The 18,447-nt window shown below is 38.0% G+C and overlaps 1 non-coding gene across 1 annotated transcript; it reads right to left on the bottom strand.

The window, feature by feature from the left end:
- Positions 1–235: 235 nt before the first annotated feature.
- On the bottom strand, positions 236–356 carry LOC126033095 (U6atac minor spliceosomal RNA). The gene has a single exon (XR_007504255.1). It is a non-coding gene; the product is annotated as a U6atac minor spliceosomal RNA (small nuclear RNA).
- Positions 357–18,447: the final 18,091 nt, after the last annotated feature.

Here is an 18,447-nt window from a genome sequence, read left to right as displayed (position 1 = left end):
GTAAGGTGTCTGCCTTGCAAGTGCTAGTGTAGAATGGACCACGGATTGATCCCCTGGCATCCCATATGGTCTCCCCAAGCCAGGGGTGCTTTCTGAGCACATAGCCAGGAGTAACCCCTGAGTGTCAAACGGATGTGGCCCAAAAACCAAAAAAATCGCATTAGTAAGAAAAAAAAATCTCAAAGGAAGCTTCCCTTCACAGTACTAGCATTTCAGCACACTGAGTTCAGATTTTTTTAAACATTGGTTAGTTGCCAGAAAGTAGGTGGCAGTGCCTTAACCGTATGCATGTTGCATCCTTGAGTGAAGCATCCTTGTCAAGGGGAGTGCTAACTTTCTCTCCTTTCATACAACACTAAGTTCACATATGTTATGCTGAGTTTTAAACAGCAAGAAATTTTTGTGCTTTCATAATATCTATAATTATTCAGCTAAATTTAATCCTTTCAGTTAGTTTTGTTGTCATCAAGCAGATCTAGCTAGGTAAAATAACAATGTTTGCTTGACATTTTCCTTGCTGTACTTGGATGCCTTATTACATAAATATTTGACTAGTCAACAAAGGATGTCCTGTTATGTTGTCTTATCATAAGATAACAGAAGTGATCTAGATCAAAAGATATTGCAAAGATATTTTGCAAGGAACAAAAATTTTTTTTGGTTTTTGGGCCATACCCAGTGACACACAGGGATTACTCCTGGCTATGTGCTCAGAAATCGCTTCTGGCTTGGGGGACCATATGGGATGCCTGGGGAATGAACCGAGGTCCATCCTAGGCTAGTGTGGGCAAGGCGGATGCCTTACCACTTGTGCCACCGCCTTGGCCCCTAGCAAGGAAAATTTCTTATCCAATTCCATAGTTCAGTATTTTATGAACTGAAGTATGATCTATGACCTAAAACATAAAATACTTAAATCACTTGAATTACTATATAAATGTTAATAGTCATAAAATTTATCCAACTTCATTTTGAGTCCAGCTGTTATAACTTGATGAACTTCTGTAGCAATAAATTTCACAAACTGAGTGAGTGCAGCCTGGGAAGTACTTCTCTCTATTAATTTTACTTACTAAGGCTGATATGAGCAAGTAGGTGGCAATAAAAGAGTTTTCTCAAAAAAAAATTAGATTAATTAGTTGCCAGTTACTATAAGTGGTAAATGTATAAATCTATAAAAAGAATTAATTTTTGATATACATTTACTAATTGAGAAAATTAATCATTTCAAAAACAATTTATAAGAACATAGTGTCTACCATATACCAAATGGCATTCCTAGTATGCAGTTTTTATTTCACTATAATTTAGATTGGTCAATGGTTTAGGATATGCATATATTTTTTTGTTTTTGTTTTTGTATTACATGCAGCGGCACTCAGGGGTTACTCCTGGCTCTACATTCAGAACCCATTCCTGGAAGGTTCCTCCTGGGTGCAAGGCAAATGTCATACTGATGTACAATCACTCCACTATCACTGGGAAGTACATATATTTTAACTTGTTCATCTGCTTTGACTTTTACCTTGGCAACATGAGCATCAAATGTATAGTCATAGTTTTTTATAGTTTATAAAATGTAATTTTATTTTCTGTTACTCTGCTACTACATAGAGCATAACATTTTCACAAGGCAATTTTAGGACAACAGTTGATAATTAGCAACACACAATAGTGGTCCAACTCTTTAAGCCACAAGCACTAGACAAGCTGACACCAGTTTATATGTGTACAAATCTGCATAGAAAAGTATTAAAGTTTTAGACTTGGGCTTTTTTTACTTTATTTTCCCTTTCTTTTTTTTTTTTTTTTTGGTTTTTGGGCCACACCCGGCATTGCTCAGGGGTGACTCCTGGCTGTCTGCTCAGAAATAGCTCCTGGCAGGCACGGGGGACCATATGGGACACCGGGATTTGAACCAACCACCTTTGGTCCTGGATCGGCTGCTTGCAAGGCAAACACCGCTGTGCTATCTCTCCGGGCCCTTATTTTCCCTTTCTAATGTAGTAAGAGACATGCACTTTAATTTTCCAAAGAGGTGCTTGTATTCTGGTAGCAACATGCTACTTTTATTATATAGTAAAGTGAATACCAGAACTACAATGGCAGAAGGTGTGAGTGAATTTTTATTAGGGAAGGGAGCTGTCAGCTTAAACAGCAGCAAATGAAGAGTGAATAAGGAAACCCTCCATTGTTACCAATACAAAGGCCTCTATGGAATGGTAGAGGAGACATTTCAGTAAGTGAGCCCCCCAGCTCAAAAATATTAATGCTTTTTCAATCAATCTAATACTTCTGGGTTCTAAACAATAAAAGAATACATTAAAAGCATGGAAAATTTGCTTATTAAATGGAATCCAAAAGAGAAATGAAGGAAATACGGAAATAAATTATGTGTAATTTATTATAAATGTATAACTATGTATAAGCTTTTAAATTGGGGCCAAGAGTGGTGGCACGAGCAGTAGGGCATTTGCCTTACATGCAGCTAACCTAAGATGGACCGTGGTTTGATCCCCCGCATCCCATATGGTCCCCCAAACCATGAGCAATTTTTGAGCACGTAGCCAAGAAAAACCCCAGAATGTCACTGGGTGTGACCCAAAAACAAAGAAAAAACTTTTAAATTGTAATTAACATTTTCATATCTTCAGAGTAATACAGCAAAGTCACCTGCACAGCTGGTTCAGATTATTTAAATATCAGGTACTATTTTAGTAATCTACATAAGTGTTTGGAGATAATTTTTATATAAAATGAAGCTATTAATACTTATCTACAGCAGTTAACTACACAACAGAAAAGGCCAAGACAAACACAAATCAAGGAATGAAGTTTTCCCAAAGCTATAGTGTGAAAAGACTCTCAACAGTTGAGTCAACATACATGAATGGGTCTCTTTGCTAGAGGAAATTCAAATTGAATAAGGAATAAAGATGTGTGAAAAGGTTTTTTGAGTGGAAGAAGTATACCACCCTGTATGTATTTAGTTTTCTGCCCCTTCTGTTGCATCACATTCTTGTCCTGCTGTGATGTTTATAATGTTAGGTTGTCATTAAGATGAAGCTGGTATTTTTGTCCGAGTCTTCACTCAGTGTATCAAGTTCTACAATGGCTTTATCAGTGTTCAGGCCAGCTCTGGGATATTGAGAATCTCACAATATAATACAGAAAATCTCAGAACAAGCCCCAGTCAGATCTGATATATAGGCTACCTCTCTTTCTTGTTTGTAACAAAAGCCTCTTGATAAGCTCCTTGGGAATTATCTATCATTTGTTTTCAATCATCACCACTTGCAACTTCAGCAAGATACCAGAAATAATCTGGCTTCCTTTACATTTTATATTTTCCTGAACATTTATAAATTTATAGATTTATATTTTATATTTTCCTGAACATTTTATAGATTATTTATAGATTAGTTATTAAATACTTATCCAACAAGTCCAGCACAGTGATGCAGATGGAGCACAGCTCTGACTCAGCTTTCTTAACTTTTCTCCAGATAGTCCTGGATGAGCTGCAAGTCCAAGGTGTTCATCTTCTGCTCTATGCTTGAAATGACCCTCCAGGTGGACGGGCAACCACCCACCACGTTGTTGAAGGTTCCATCCTAGGATCAGCGCAAAGACGAAGACCACAAACCACAGAAGACAGATTAAAATGACACTGAGGGAACAGAACTTCTAGAACCACAAAAAAAGACTTCATCATAAGTTCCACTCCTGGACCTGTGCAGATACTGAGATCTCTAGAAACAAAGGTCTGATTTTATCACCCAGGACGGAGCAGAAGTCTTCCAAACACCACGAAAGCACCAAAGGGAAAATAAATGAACCTGAACGGAGTCTATAGTTAATCCCATGACAATATACTCCAAGGGTGGAGAAAACCCGTATCTCTTAGGCCAAGAGAATTACTTTTCAAATGACCCCAATATTTACTGTGCCTGTGCAGGAGGGGGAAAAAAGGCAAAAAGCACAAAACATTTTTTATTTTTATTTATTTATTTATTTATTTATTTATTTTTACCTCTCTACATTTTGTCGATTTCTTTGTTTTGGTGTGTTTATTGAAGTTGTTGTCTCCATTTATATTTATTTTTTTCTTCTTTTCTTTCTTTATGTGCTCTGCCATGTTTTTTATCTCAAGACCATGGCTTTTTTCTGGTGCTTATCTTTATTGTTGGAGTGCTCACTGGATATTTTATTTGACACTTCTTTTTGTACTGGTAGGGTGTTTCACCTTCTTTTTCCCCTTCGTCTCTCAAACCGATGATGAGAGCCTCTAGAACAGGGGTCTCAAACTCAATATACCTGGGGCCACAGGAGGCAAAGTCGGGGTGATCCTTTAGTGCAAAGTCAGTAAGCCTTGAACATTGGGGGGTGTGACCAAAACAACTAAAACTAAAAAAAAGATTTCTCTAGGGCAGGGCCACAAAATATTGTATGGAGGGCCATTTGCGGCTCACAGGCCGTGAGTTTGAAACCACTGCTCTAGAAGGATTTAGCCCATTTTCGGTGTATTTAATTTTACCCCAATTTATTACTTTTCTCTTCTTCAAACAAAACCACATAACTTGAACTATCTAATCCTACCTCCCAGTTAGAGGGGGAAATAAGGGATGTACCAAGACCAGACAGGTGTAAGACTACTAAGTAGTAAGCTTTGTACAGAGGGGACCACACATTCTAGCAGCCCTGGGGGTGAGGGAGGAGAATATGGGAGCTAGGACGAGAACGAAGTTGTAGGGAGGACAAATAGTTGATAGGAATTAATATAAATATGTGCCTAAAATATTATTGTCAACAATATATAAGCCACTATGATCAAAATAAAAATTATATTAAAAACATGGAAAAAGAAAACTACAGACCAATATCCCTGATAAACACAGATGTAAAGATCATCAACAAAATCCTGGCAAATAGGATCCAATAACTTATCAAGAAGGTCATCCACCACAATCAAGTAGGTTTCATACCAGGAATGTAAGGGTGGTTTGACAACTATAAAATAATCAACATAATACACCATATCAACAAAAGAAAAAATTAAAAACATATCATTATATTAATAGATAGAGAGAAAACATTCGATAAAGCCCAATACCCATTCTTGAAATAAAAAATATCCTCATCAATATGGGAATGAAAGAAATTTTTTCAAGACTATCTACCAAAATCTATGGGTAATATTATTCTCAATAATATTTCATATTTAATAATTAATAATTAATATTTAATAATATTTAATCTTTAATACAGAAACATGATACCAACAACAGAGACTGTGTAATAAGTGTGTTGGCGCTATGGACAATGTCTTGGATCGAACGATAACTTGCCTGAGGCCTAGAGCTGGTCTTATGCCAGGAAACTTCAGGGGTAGGATCTCTTTGTATTTAGGCCAAAGTTATTCCTTTCCATGCCTCTCATATTTTGGTGGGCCTATGCAAACAACAATTGCCACTCTAACACCGTTTTTACTGTGCTCCTTTGACTCTAATCCTTAAAACGCACCCACTTAAAATTTGAGGTTAACTTAAGCTAATATGCATGTACATGGAAATGTAAAAAATACTATGCCTCTAATGTTTAAGGAGTTATGTAAGTTTGATGGCTTTAGATTGCCTTGTGTGCTGTTAAGAAATATTATAATGTGCTACAATCTGGGAACTTGAGGGACAAAGTAATTGCACATGGATTCTGTTTTATGTATCTTAACTTTCTTTGGCTGAAAGTTCAAAGTTAAGATATCAGCAAGGGGACTTCTTCTGATAATTATGTTACGAGTGATTGTCCCTCCACTGTAACTTTACCTTATCCTCTTTCTTTGCATCTTTTGTTCTCATAATTCAAAAAAAAATTATAAAAAAAAATTCCCAATATAGGGAAGCCCCGCCCAGCCACGCCGGCCCTGCGAACGGCTATGCCCCGCCCCCGCCGGGTTTCTCTTGCCTCCCGAAGGTAGGAAAACCCCGCCCACCCACGCTGGCCCCGCGAATGGCCACGCCCCGCCCCCACCAGGTTTCTCCTGCCTCCCAGCACTAGCTGACAACAATAGGGCAAAGCAACGAATCAGGCCACAGAAAGAGCACAGAAGGAGCCAAACCTCAGCAAGATCACCCAACAGTCCCTCTAGATCCACCCTCAGGGAGAGGACCCATTCCCATACCACAGGGGATCAAAACAGGCTGAAATTAGAAGGAACAGCACTCCAAAGCACACCAATAAACACAAAGAAATATGGGTAAATCAAAGAGAACCCTAACTTCTGAAGATACGGAGACAAACCCTAACAAGTTTCCAAGTCTGCCAAAATGCACAGATCCATGGGAAGACGACCTAAAAGCAGCAATGAGGAAGGAAATGCAAGAATTAATAAAAGAAATGAAAGAAACCTTTGCTACTGAGTATAACAAATCTATGGATGAATGAATCAGCCAAATTAAAGAAGAAATGTTAACATGAGAGAGTCCATACAAAAAGAAGTGAAGGAATTAAAAGACAAAGTAACAAGCCTTACTAGCAGAAACACAGAGTTGGAGAAACACATTGAAAAACTCGAAGGAAAATTGCAAACAAAAAATGATCAAGAAACCAACAAAGAAATAAAAGGCAAAGCACTGGAAGGAAAAGTCCAGTACCTAATGAACAAGGACAAAAGAAACAATCTAAGAATCGTGGGTATACTAGAAGGGGAGGAAATAGAGAAAGGGGAAAAACAAGTAGTCAGAGAGAGAATAGCAGAGAACTTCCCCACCCTCTGGAAAGAAACTTCAGGGCAAATCCAGGAAGTCAAGAGAGTCCCTAATAAAATAGACCCTAATAAACCAACACCAAGACATATAGTAAACCAAATGGCAAAAAGACAAAGAGAAAGAGGAACTTCTTAAAGCAATAAGAGAGAAAGAAAAAACCTCAAGTACAAAGGTAGGAACATAAGAATCAAACCAGATCTCCCATTCGAAATAATTCAAGCAAGAAGACAGTGGAATGACATATTTAAACGACTGAAGAAAGAAACTTCCAACCTACAGTCCAATACCCAGCAAAACTATCATTCATATGGGAGGACAGACTAAAAACATTCTCAAACAAGACCGAACTAGAACTATTTGTGCAAACAAAACCGATCCTAAACGACCTACTCAGAGTTGAATTGCACAATCCAAACCCCCAATTGTAACAAAAACCACCCTACACAACACAACTGCACAACAGTCCTCTCTCTCAATAATCTCCCTAAATGTTAATGGCCTAAACTCTCCAATTAAAAGACACATAGTAGAGAACTGGATTAGGAAAAATAAACCGGACTTCTGCTGTCTGCAAGAAACACACCTACAGCTACAGGATAAGCACAGGCTTAGAATAAAAGGATGGAAAGTAATTATTCAGGCCAATGGAAAACAAAAAAGAGCAGGGACAGCCATTGTTATATCAGACCAAATTGCATTCAACCTCAAGAAAGTGATTAGAGACAAAGAGGGTCACTACTTACTGATCAGGGGAACATTAGATCAAGAAACACTAACCCTGGTCAATATCTATGCACCTAATGTAGCATCAACAAAATATGTGAGGCAACTGCTCATAAACCTGTAGAAACACATGAAGGGAAATGTGATAATAGTAGGGGACCTCAATACTCCACTATCACCACTGGACAGATCCACCAAACAGAAAAATAGCAAAGAAATAAGAGCTGTGAATGAAAAATTAGAAGATTTAGGGCTAATAGACTTATATAGAGCCCTCAATCCCCAGAAAGCAGAATACACATCCTTCTCAAATCCACATAGAACCTTCTCCAGAATAGACCATGTCTTAGGATACAAAGCCAACCTATATAAGACCACAAAGGTAAGGGTCATTAGAAGTACCCTTTCAAATCACTATGCAACAGAGCTCAAAATTGAGGTCAAGAAGAAGCAATGGAGAAAAACTAATACCTAGAGATTAAACAACATGCTGCTCAACAACAGCTGGATCAAAGATCAACTCAAGAAAGAAATAAAAAGATTCCTTGAGACAAATGATAATAAAGAGACAACATGTCAAAATTTATGGGACACAGCAAAAGCACTAATTAGGGGGAAACTCATAGCAATACAGGCCTATGTCAATAAACAGGAAAACAACAAAACCAACAGTTTAAAAGATCACCTCAAAGAATTGGAACAACAGCAACAGAGAAATCCAACCACAAACAGAAGGCAAGAAATAATAAAAACCAGAGCAGAAATAAACAACATAGAAACTAAGAAAACAATACAAAATATCAATAAGACCAAGAGTTGGTTTTTCGAAAAAATAAACAAGATAGAAAAACCATTGGCAAAACTCACCAAAAAAAAGAGGGAAAACACCCAAATCAGTAGGATCACAAATGAAAGGGGAGAGATTACAACAGAACCCCAAGAAATACAACATATCATGAGATCATATTATGAATAACTATACTCAGCTAGGATAGAGAACCCGGTAGAAATCGACAGATTCTTGGAAAAAAAACCTCTTCCAAGACTGGAAAAGGAATAACAAGAAAGCCTAAACTGACCAATCACCTCAGAGAAAATTGAAGATGTAATTAAAAAACTCCCTAAGAACAAAAGCCCAGGCCCAGATGGATTTACAGGTGAATTCTACAAACATTCCGAGAAGATTTACTACCACTTTTCCATAGGCTCTTCCAAACCATAGAAAAAACAGGAATCCTCCCTAATTCCTTCTATGAGGCTAATATCATACTCATTCCAAAAGATGGCAAAGACACCACCAAGAAAGAAAACTACAGACCAATCTCACTAATGAACATAGATGCAAAAATACTCAACAAAATCTTAGCAAACCGAATCCAGCACTTCATCAAAAAGATCATACATTATGATCAAGTGGGATTTATACCAGGAATGCAAGGTTGGTTCAACATATGCAAATCAATCAACATTATACATCACATCAACAACAAGAAAGACAAAAACCACATGATCATATCAATCGATGCAGAGAAGGCGTTTGACAAAATCCAACACCCTTTCATGTTAAAGACACTCAGCAAAATAGGGTTAGAAGGAACCTTCCTCAAGATAGTTACAGCTATCTATGAAAAGCCTACAGCCAACATTATACTTAATGGTGAGAAACTAGAAGCATTCCCACTAAGGTCAGGAAATAGGCAAGGCTGTCCACTCTCTCCACTCTTATTCAATATAACTTTAGATGTCCTAGCAATAGCAATCCGACAAGAGAAAGGAATCAAAGGAATCCAAATTGGGAAAGAGGAACACAAACTATCTCTATTTGCATATGATATGATGATATACATCGAAAATCCTAAAGAGTCCACAGTAAAACTTCTAGAAACAATTAATCAATACAGCAAAGTGTCTGGATAAAAAGTCAATACACAAAAGACAGTAGCGTTTCTATATACAAACAATGAAGTCGAGGAGAGAGATTAAAAATAAAATTCCATTTAAAATAGTATCAAAAAATACCAGGTACCTAGGAATCAACCTTACAAGGGAAGTGAAAGACCTATATCAGGGAAACTTCAAAACGCTTCAGAAAGAAATTGAAGACGATCTAAAGAAATGGAAGAACATCCCATATTCATGGATAGGTAGAATTAACATAGTCAGGGGCTGGAGAGATAGCATGGAGGTAAGGCATTTGCCTTTCATGCACGAGGTCATCAGTTCGAATCCCAGCATCCCATATGGTCCCCCGTGCCTGCCAGGGGCAATTTCTGAGCATGAAGCCAGGAGTAACCCCTGAGCACTGCCGGGTGTGACCCAAAAACTACAAAAAAAAAAAAAAAGAATTAACATAGTCAAAATGACTATCCTACCCAAACTACTATATAGATTTAATGCAATCCCTATCCAAATCCAGACACCATTCTTTAAAGAAATAGAACAATCAATCACAAAATTTATCTGGAACCACAAAAGACCCAGGATAGCCAAACACATACTGAAAAACAAAAAGCTGGGAGGCATCTCCTTACCTAACTTGAAACTATACTATAAAGCCATAGTAATCAAAACAGCATGGTACTGGAACAGTGACAGAACCTCAGACCAGTGGGTCAGAACAGAATTCCCAGACATAAACCCCAAGATATACAGCCAACTAATATTTGATAAAAGAGGCAAGATCCTGAAATGGAACAAAGGAAGTCTATTCAACAAATGGTGTTGGTACAACTGGAAAACCACATGTACGAAAGTGAAGATCGACCCATACCTCACCCCTTATACAAAAGTTAACTCAAAATGGATCGAAGACCTTGAAATCAGACCTGAATCTATAAAGATTATCGAGAATAAAATAGGAAGAACACTCGAAGACCTATATATCAAAAAGGTCTTTGAGAATGGAGCACCAATGGCAAGAATGTTAGCATCAAATATAAATAAATGGGACTACATCAAACTAAAAAGCTTCTGCATGGCAAAAGAAACCCTACTTAATGCAAGAAGACAGTTAACAGAATGGGAAAAAAATCTTTTCACTCGACATATCAGATAAAGGACTGATATCTAGAACATACAAAGTTGAGCCCCCCAAAACCAAATAAAGCCATAAAAAATGGGGAGATGAAATGAATAGACACTTCTCTGAGGAAGACAAAAGTATGTCCAACAAATATAAAAATATGCTCACCTTCACTGATCATCAGAAAGATCCAAATCAAGACAACAATGAGATACCACCTTACACCAGTGAGGATGGCTCACATCAAAAATAATGGGAACAACCTTTGTTGGTGGGGATGCGGTATGAAAGGAACTCTCATCCACTGCTGGTGGGAATGCCCCCTAGTCCAACACCTATGAAGAACAGTCTGGAGAGTCAAAGAACTCACAATTGAGCTGCCATTTGACCCAGCAATTGCTCTCCTAGGCATATACCCACAAGATGGAAGGACATTCATTCCAAAATACGTATGCACCTCACTATTTATCACAGCACTCGGTATAATAGCCAAATCTTGGAACCAACCTCGATGTCCAACAACAGATGAATGGATCATTAAGATTTGGTACCTATACACAATGGAATATTACATGGCAGTCAGAAATGATACAATCACAGACTTTGCAGCAACGTGGATGGACCTAGATCATGTTATGTTAAACGAAGTAACTCAGAAGACAAAAGATAAACACAGAATGGTAGCACTATTCTGAAGCAGCTAGAACATATATTTTATACACAACTAATACCTAACAATCAAATAACAGGGTTTAACAGGATAGAAACTCCAAACACTGTAATAGTCAACATATACTTGGGAGCAGTGTCCAAAATACATGAAAAAGGAACAACGCAAACTCTTGACTACACACTATACCACAAAGAAAACAGCAACACCAGAAACAGCAGCATAGAGAGAACAGGTATGTAATCAGCCTTCTACAAAAAAGGCCCACAATAATCCCTTAGAGATCGTATACAAGAACACAGGTATAGAACACTACGAGAAATCACTGACTGCAATGGAAACATACATACCATAACACTATGTTTTAAGGCCTTTATCTTACTATATTTTAAATAACCTCTCAGCTTTTTTGTCCACAGGTGCCCTTGGATACAAAGGGTGGACAAACTAAGACGGCAACTCGGGATACCACACAAGATACCATACCTAGCTTGCACTACGAGATGGCCCCAAGAAAACTCTTTAACATATACTTTATCTCAAGGTTATACCTTCTTTTAGGAATTGAAGTACATGACCAGTCAGACCACCAAAGCAGTAACTGCGACGTACAGACTTAAACTACAGGCTCTATTCATCGAACACATTCAACCAAACTAGCATTCCCTTGCTATTCTCTCCTCTCTTCTCTCTACTTTCTTTTTTATTTCTTTTTTATTTTTTTTCTTTTCTATTCTTTTCTTTACTTTTTTCCTTTTCTCTTCTCCCTTTTTTCTAATGTATTTTCTCTTTTCTCCCTTCATACCCCTTCCGTTCACCTTCCCCTTTCTCCCCTCTGGAAATCCAACTATCCCTTCACCCTTCAATCCATCCAGATCTCCCACCATATTAAAACTCTTCACACTCAGTCCTTAATCTATTAGGCATCAAGATCTACCTCCTACCCAACGAACCAGTACCCAGAACCCAGGCCAGGGGACACCCAGTCAAACCCACACCTCGTCTTCTGCAAGAAAAGACAGCCAACTCCCCTGCGGACTCATGCTGCGCGGCCCTCCCTACCAACTCCCCCTAACGTGGACTGTTTCTTGAAACCGGACCTAGGTCCAAAAGTATCCCCAATGCAAGAACTCTTCCAAGACCTCCCTGCCACAAATTTTTACCAATCTGAAGAAGGTCAGGGGGTGTGATGGAAAGATGCCTGGGAACCCACACAACCACAAGAAAAACCCAAAAGACAATGGGAAAACCTGTACTTCCAACACAAGCATAAGACCTGTAATACACCACCTCTTTACCTGCTTTCCCCCAAATGTAAGGTAGTCTTTTGCATCCTTTAAAAACTTCACTAACTCATTTTATTTATTTTTTTTATTTTTATTTATTTTTTTAAATGTCTGTCCTACATATACACATGTGAGCACATACATTTTTAATCCCTTTTTTTAGGTTTCTTTCTTTCTTTTTCTTTTTATCGTTCTTGGGTATGTGACCTGTTTCTCTTATCCCCTCTGTCCACCCCCAAATGCACCGACAATATAATGTAGCACCATTTCTCCCTGCAAAGGCACACTAAAAAAAGGGGAAATCTTACATATAAAAAAGAGCTCTTATGTACTAGAGATAGAAACTCATAGTTGTTTACAACACAGGGATATCTCCTACCTTGAAAATATGTCATGTGGAATCAACTTAGACCTCAGGTGATTAGATACCATTCATCCAGCCTTGAACCCTGGATCCCAGACATAGAAATGGCACAGTTCTTCACAACAGCTGCAGGAAACAAATCCCATCCAGGACAGCCTTAATATTGCGGGGTCACCAACAAGGTCCAGCTCTAACATGATATCCTGACAACGAGGAAAATGTGAACAACTTGACCTTAGAGCATATTAGCCTACCTTACCAGCTAACGACAAGACAAAACCAGAAGACTTGTCACCCATTGGTAGGTCCAAAAGCCAAGATCGCGATTTACAGATAACTGGCTGCTAGAACCATGACCAGACTGTATACATCTTGAGTCCAATAAAAAAGCCCTAGTTTAGGGTTTGAACTATGACCTGCACAATAAATGTGATCCCCAGTTCCAAAGGTCTGGCAGAGACTATTGTAATGGAATGGGGCTTCTGGAAGCACAAAGAAAGATGCTATCCTAGGTGCCATCCTAGGTTCAGCGCAAAGACCAAGATCACCAACCACAGAAGATGGATTAAAATGACACTGAGGGAACAGAACCTCTAGAACCACAAAGACTTACTTCATCATATGTCCCACCTCAGGATCTGTGCAGATACTGAGACCTCTAGACACAGTGCACAGGACAGAGCAGAAGTCTTCCACACACCACAAAAGCACCACCAAGAGAGTAAATGATCCTGAACAGAATCTATAGTTGATCCCATGACAATATACTCCAAAGACAGAGAAACCCCATATTTCTTAGGCCAAGTGAATTCCTTTTCGAATGACCCCAATATTTACTGTGCCAGGACAGGAGGGAAAAAACAAAAATACAAAAAGCACAAAACCTTGGTTATTTTTTATACATTAATTTTTTATCTTAATTTATTATTATTTTTTTATTTACCTATCTATTTTTGGTCGATTTCTCTGTTTGGGTGTGATTATTGAAATTGTTGTTCCCAGTTATACTTACTTTTTTCTCTTCCTTTCTTTTCTTTCTTTATGTGCTATGCCATGTTTCTTATTTCAAGACCATGGCGTGTTTTTTTTGTTTTGTTTTGTTTTTTTGTTTGTTTGTTTTTTTGTGGTGCTTATCAATATAGCTGGAGTCCTCACTGGATATTTGACACTTCTTTTGGTACTGGTGGAGTGTTTCACCTTCTTTTTCTCCTTCATCTTTCAAATCATTGATGAGAGCCCCTAGAAGGATTCCGCCCATTTTCAGCGTATTAGACTCTTACCCCAGTTTATTACTTTTCTCTTTTTCAAACAAAACCATGCATCTTGAACTAGCTACTCCTGCCTCCAGTTAGAGGGGGAAATAAGGGAGACATTAAGACCAAACAGGTGCAAGACTAGTAAGTAGTAGGTCAGATACAGAGGGAACCACATATTCTAGCCACCCTGGGGGTGAGGGAAGAGGAAATGGGAGGGAGGACAAAAATGGAGGTGCAGGGAGGACAATTTGGTGATGGGAATCCCCCCTGATTTTATGTAAATATGTACCTAAAATAATATTGTCAACAATATGTAAGCCACTATGATCAAAATAAAAATTATATTTAAAAAAAAGTTAACACCACAAAACCTATAAAATCTGGGGCCGGAGAGATGACATGGAGGTAAGGTGTTTGTTTTTCGTACAGAAGGTCAGTGGTTGGAATCTCGGCATCCCGTATGGTCCCCCGAGCCTGCCAGGCTTGATTTCTGAGCATAGAGCCAGGAGTAGCCCCTGAGCACTGCCGGGTGTGACCCCCCCCAAAAAAAAAGACCCTATAGAACCCATCAAAAAATGGGGAGAGGAAATGTATACTTTTCAGAGGAAGACCAAGAGATAGCCAACAGACACATACAAAAATGCTCATCACTTATCATTAGGGAAATTCAAATCAAGACAATGAGATGTCATCTTACATAAGAGAGGATGGCATATATAAAAAACAATGGTAACAATTTCTGTTGGCAGGGATGTGTTAGTAAAGAAACTCTCATCCACTGTTGGTGGGAATCCTGCCTGATCCAACCCCTTTAAAACACAATATGGAGCATCCTCAGTAATATCAATATTGAATTGCCATGTGACCCAGCTATTTCTCTTTTGGGTATCTATTTCTAAGATATAAAAGCATCCATCCAAAAGGATGTATGCACACCACTATATATTGCAGCACTCAGTACAATAGTTAATACTTGGAATCAACCTAGATGTTCAACAACAGACGATTGGATCATGAATATATAGCACATATATACAATGGAATACTACATAGCTGTAAGAAATTATACAGTCATGCAATTTTCAAAAACATGGAACTGGAAGATATTATGTTAAGCTAAAAGAAGGATACATAAAGAATAATTATCACTTATATGTAGTATTTAGATTAACATCACGAAGAAACTCAATGGAAATTGTTTCTAACTCCAGAGAGTAGTGAGAAGGAAAGAAACTGAGTGGAAGAGGAGAAAAACAAACATGAAAGGATTGAGGCCAGGAGTCAAGCAGTCTCAGATGCATTGGTAGTGTTAAAAAAGGTCAAAACTAAATATTCAAGCCAAAGGCACAACAATGGAATTAAGAAACACAAATTTTAACAATCTAAACTTAAAATGGGCCTGTTATACTGGCAGGAAAGGGGGCTAACTGGTGGTATGGGATGGGCTCTGAGAACACTGATGGAGGAAGGTTGACACATGTGATGGGATTGGTCTTGCAACATTATATGTCTAAAATCCAACTATGAAGAACTTTGTAAATCACAATGCTTTCAATAAAATTAAATTAAAAAATAAACATACATAGGTGATGATATTAATTTTCTCAAAGGAAATATGATTACAAAATCATTTGTGGGATATTCCTGCCAAAAAATAGGTGGGCACTATTTTCTCTTTATCCCCTGGGAGACTTAACAAAATTATTTTTGTTAGCATTTTTAAATTTAAAAATTTAATTATTTTATTTGATTTATTGATAAAAGTAAGACAACTATGTTGGGACCAGAGAGATAATACAGAGGATAAAGTGCTTGCCTTGCTCATTGCCAACCTAATTCAATCCTTGGCACCTTTATCCACCAAAATAATCCCTGAATGCAGAGCTAAAAATAAGCCCTGCACACAGCTGTGACCCCAAAACAAAAATAAATAAATAAATAAATAATGTAACTAAATGGCCAGAGACAACTGTGATCAAAACTTTGAATACTGTGATTACCAAAAAGACATAAGAAATAATGTTATTCAACCCCCATCCAAAGACTTTTTTCTAAAATTATATTTATCATAAATTTCCAATATGATAGACATCATCTTTTTTTGTTTATTTGTTTGTTTGGGCCACAGCCTGCTGCACTCAGGGGTCACTCCTGGCTCTACACTCAGAAATAACTTCTGGCAGGCTCAAGGGATCATATGGGATTCTGAGGATCGAAACATCTCTGGTCAGCCAAGTGCAAGGCAAATGCCCTGCCACTGTGCTATTGCTCTAGCCCCTATATTATAGACATCTTAAAGTAACATTTCCTTACTACTCAAGCAAAGAATGTTTAGCATATGAGACATAGTATTTCACAAGATGTTCTAGCAAAGGTAAAATAAATCTATGAAAGTCTAATTTTCTTTTTTTATAATATTATATACAGCATATATAATACATAACTAATACAGAATGTTCAAAGAAGTAAACTATTTTACAATATGACATGGAATAAAAAAAAATCCTTAATGGGGCTGGAGAGATAGCATTGGAAGGTAGGATGTTTACCCTGCATGCAGAAGAAGGGTGGTTCGAATCCCGGCATCCCATATGGTCCCCCAAGCCTGCCTGGTATGATTTCTGAACTTAGAGCCAGGAGTAGCCCCTGAGTGCCAAAAACCAAAAAAAAAAAAAAAAAAATTCCTTAAGACTTTATATATAATCATTTATTTTTCACTTACAATGTTGCATTTAATTTTTTACAATGTTCCATTTTTTGCATTATCATATATAAACATTCATCACTAAAAGCAGTATTAAGGCATTTATGCACTTATATCTGAAATATAAAGTAACGCAATTATCTTTTAGGTGCATTTTGCAATAAAGAGAACCCTTTTATGGTCTCTTAGAGATAAAAAGAAAACATTAGCATTAAACTATGTAATTGATTTATTACCATGAATGATTATATACATCAAAAAGTTCATTTCATAAATTAAATTTAATTACAAAATTTTGTAGAAATATGTCAGGGACCTGACAGCCCCACACCGTTGGTCTGTTTCTGCTGCTGCTTTGCAGAACTTCCTGGTATAGCTGCCCTCGAGGCCCCCTGCCCCAAGGCTTAGGAAATGAGTAAAACAAGACAAAGTTAGCACAAATTGTGCTACCAAATAGGATGCCTGAGGAGGTTTGCTAAACTATGTTGCCAGCCTTGTTCCTGTTGACCTTTCAAGCATGAGTTAAGATCTAGGTTTAACTTTATGTTTAGTAAGAACATTGGGTAATTGTAAATGTTTTAACGGTAAATGCCTTCATGTTATCTGGCACGTAAACATTTCTTTCCGCAGGCCCACCCCCTGCCTCTTTGTGGCTTGGTACTATATAAGCTCTGTGAACTTTGCAATAAACGGCTCTTGATCAGAATCTTGTCTTGAGTCCTGTCTGTTCCCCTCCCCAATTCTTTTACAGGTTAAGTCTTCTTCATGACCCACGAATAACTGGCACCCACCATCCCTGCAGGCAGGTTTGGGTGGTCGCAGAAATATGACATTCTAGATAGAATTCATTCATGCTGCCACATATGTGGTGGTGTTGTTTTGGATTTTGGGCCACACCTGGGGTTACTTCTGGGGTTAGGGGTTACTCCTAGCTTGGCTCTCTGAAATTACACCCAGCAGGCTTGGGGGACCATCTGGGATGCTGGGGATTGAACCCAGGCCAGCCACATACAAGGCAAATGCTCTGCCCACTATACTATCACTCCAGCCCCTACCACATATGTTTTAAAAATCTATTTTCCATTACATTCCAGAAAAATTACATTCCAAATGATTAAACTTGGATTTGAAATAGTTCTTTATTTGTCTATTCTTATGACCTGAATTTTCCTTTTTTTGCTAACTAAAATTATGTTCCAGTAAAGACTATGGCTGTGGTAGGACAGTATAAGGAAAATTCCACTTTAATATGACTATACTCTATGACTATGTCTATTAATACGACTATATTTAGTGACAGATTTCCAACACACTTGCACACTGATGCATACATAAATCTAAAGAATCATTCTGGGGCCCAAGAGATAGCATGGAGGTAGGGCATTTGCCTTTATGCAGAAGGACAGTGGTTCGAATTCTGGCATCCCATATGATCCCCTGAGCCTACCAGGAGCGATTTCTGAGCATTGAGCCAGGAGGAACTCCTGAGCACTGCCAGGTGTGACCCAAAACAACAACAACAACAACAAAAAAGAATTCTATCCCAGAAACTGCTGCCACAATATTCACCAATAGTAAAAAAAAAAAAAAAAGAAAAGTGCTTAAAGGAGTAAATAAGTATGGGGCAAGGGGCAAGAAATAGTATGGTAATTAGGGCA

This window comes from Suncus etruscus, chromosome 1 (genome assembly GCF_024139225.1).
Source record: "Suncus etruscus isolate mSunEtr1 chromosome 1, mSunEtr1.pri.cur, whole genome shotgun sequence".
NCBI classification, from domain to species: domain Eukaryota; kingdom Metazoa; phylum Chordata; class Mammalia; order Eulipotyphla; family Soricidae; genus Suncus; species Suncus etruscus.
Note: the sequence above shows the minus strand (reverse complement) of the source record. Positions and strands in the feature narration are given on the sequence as shown.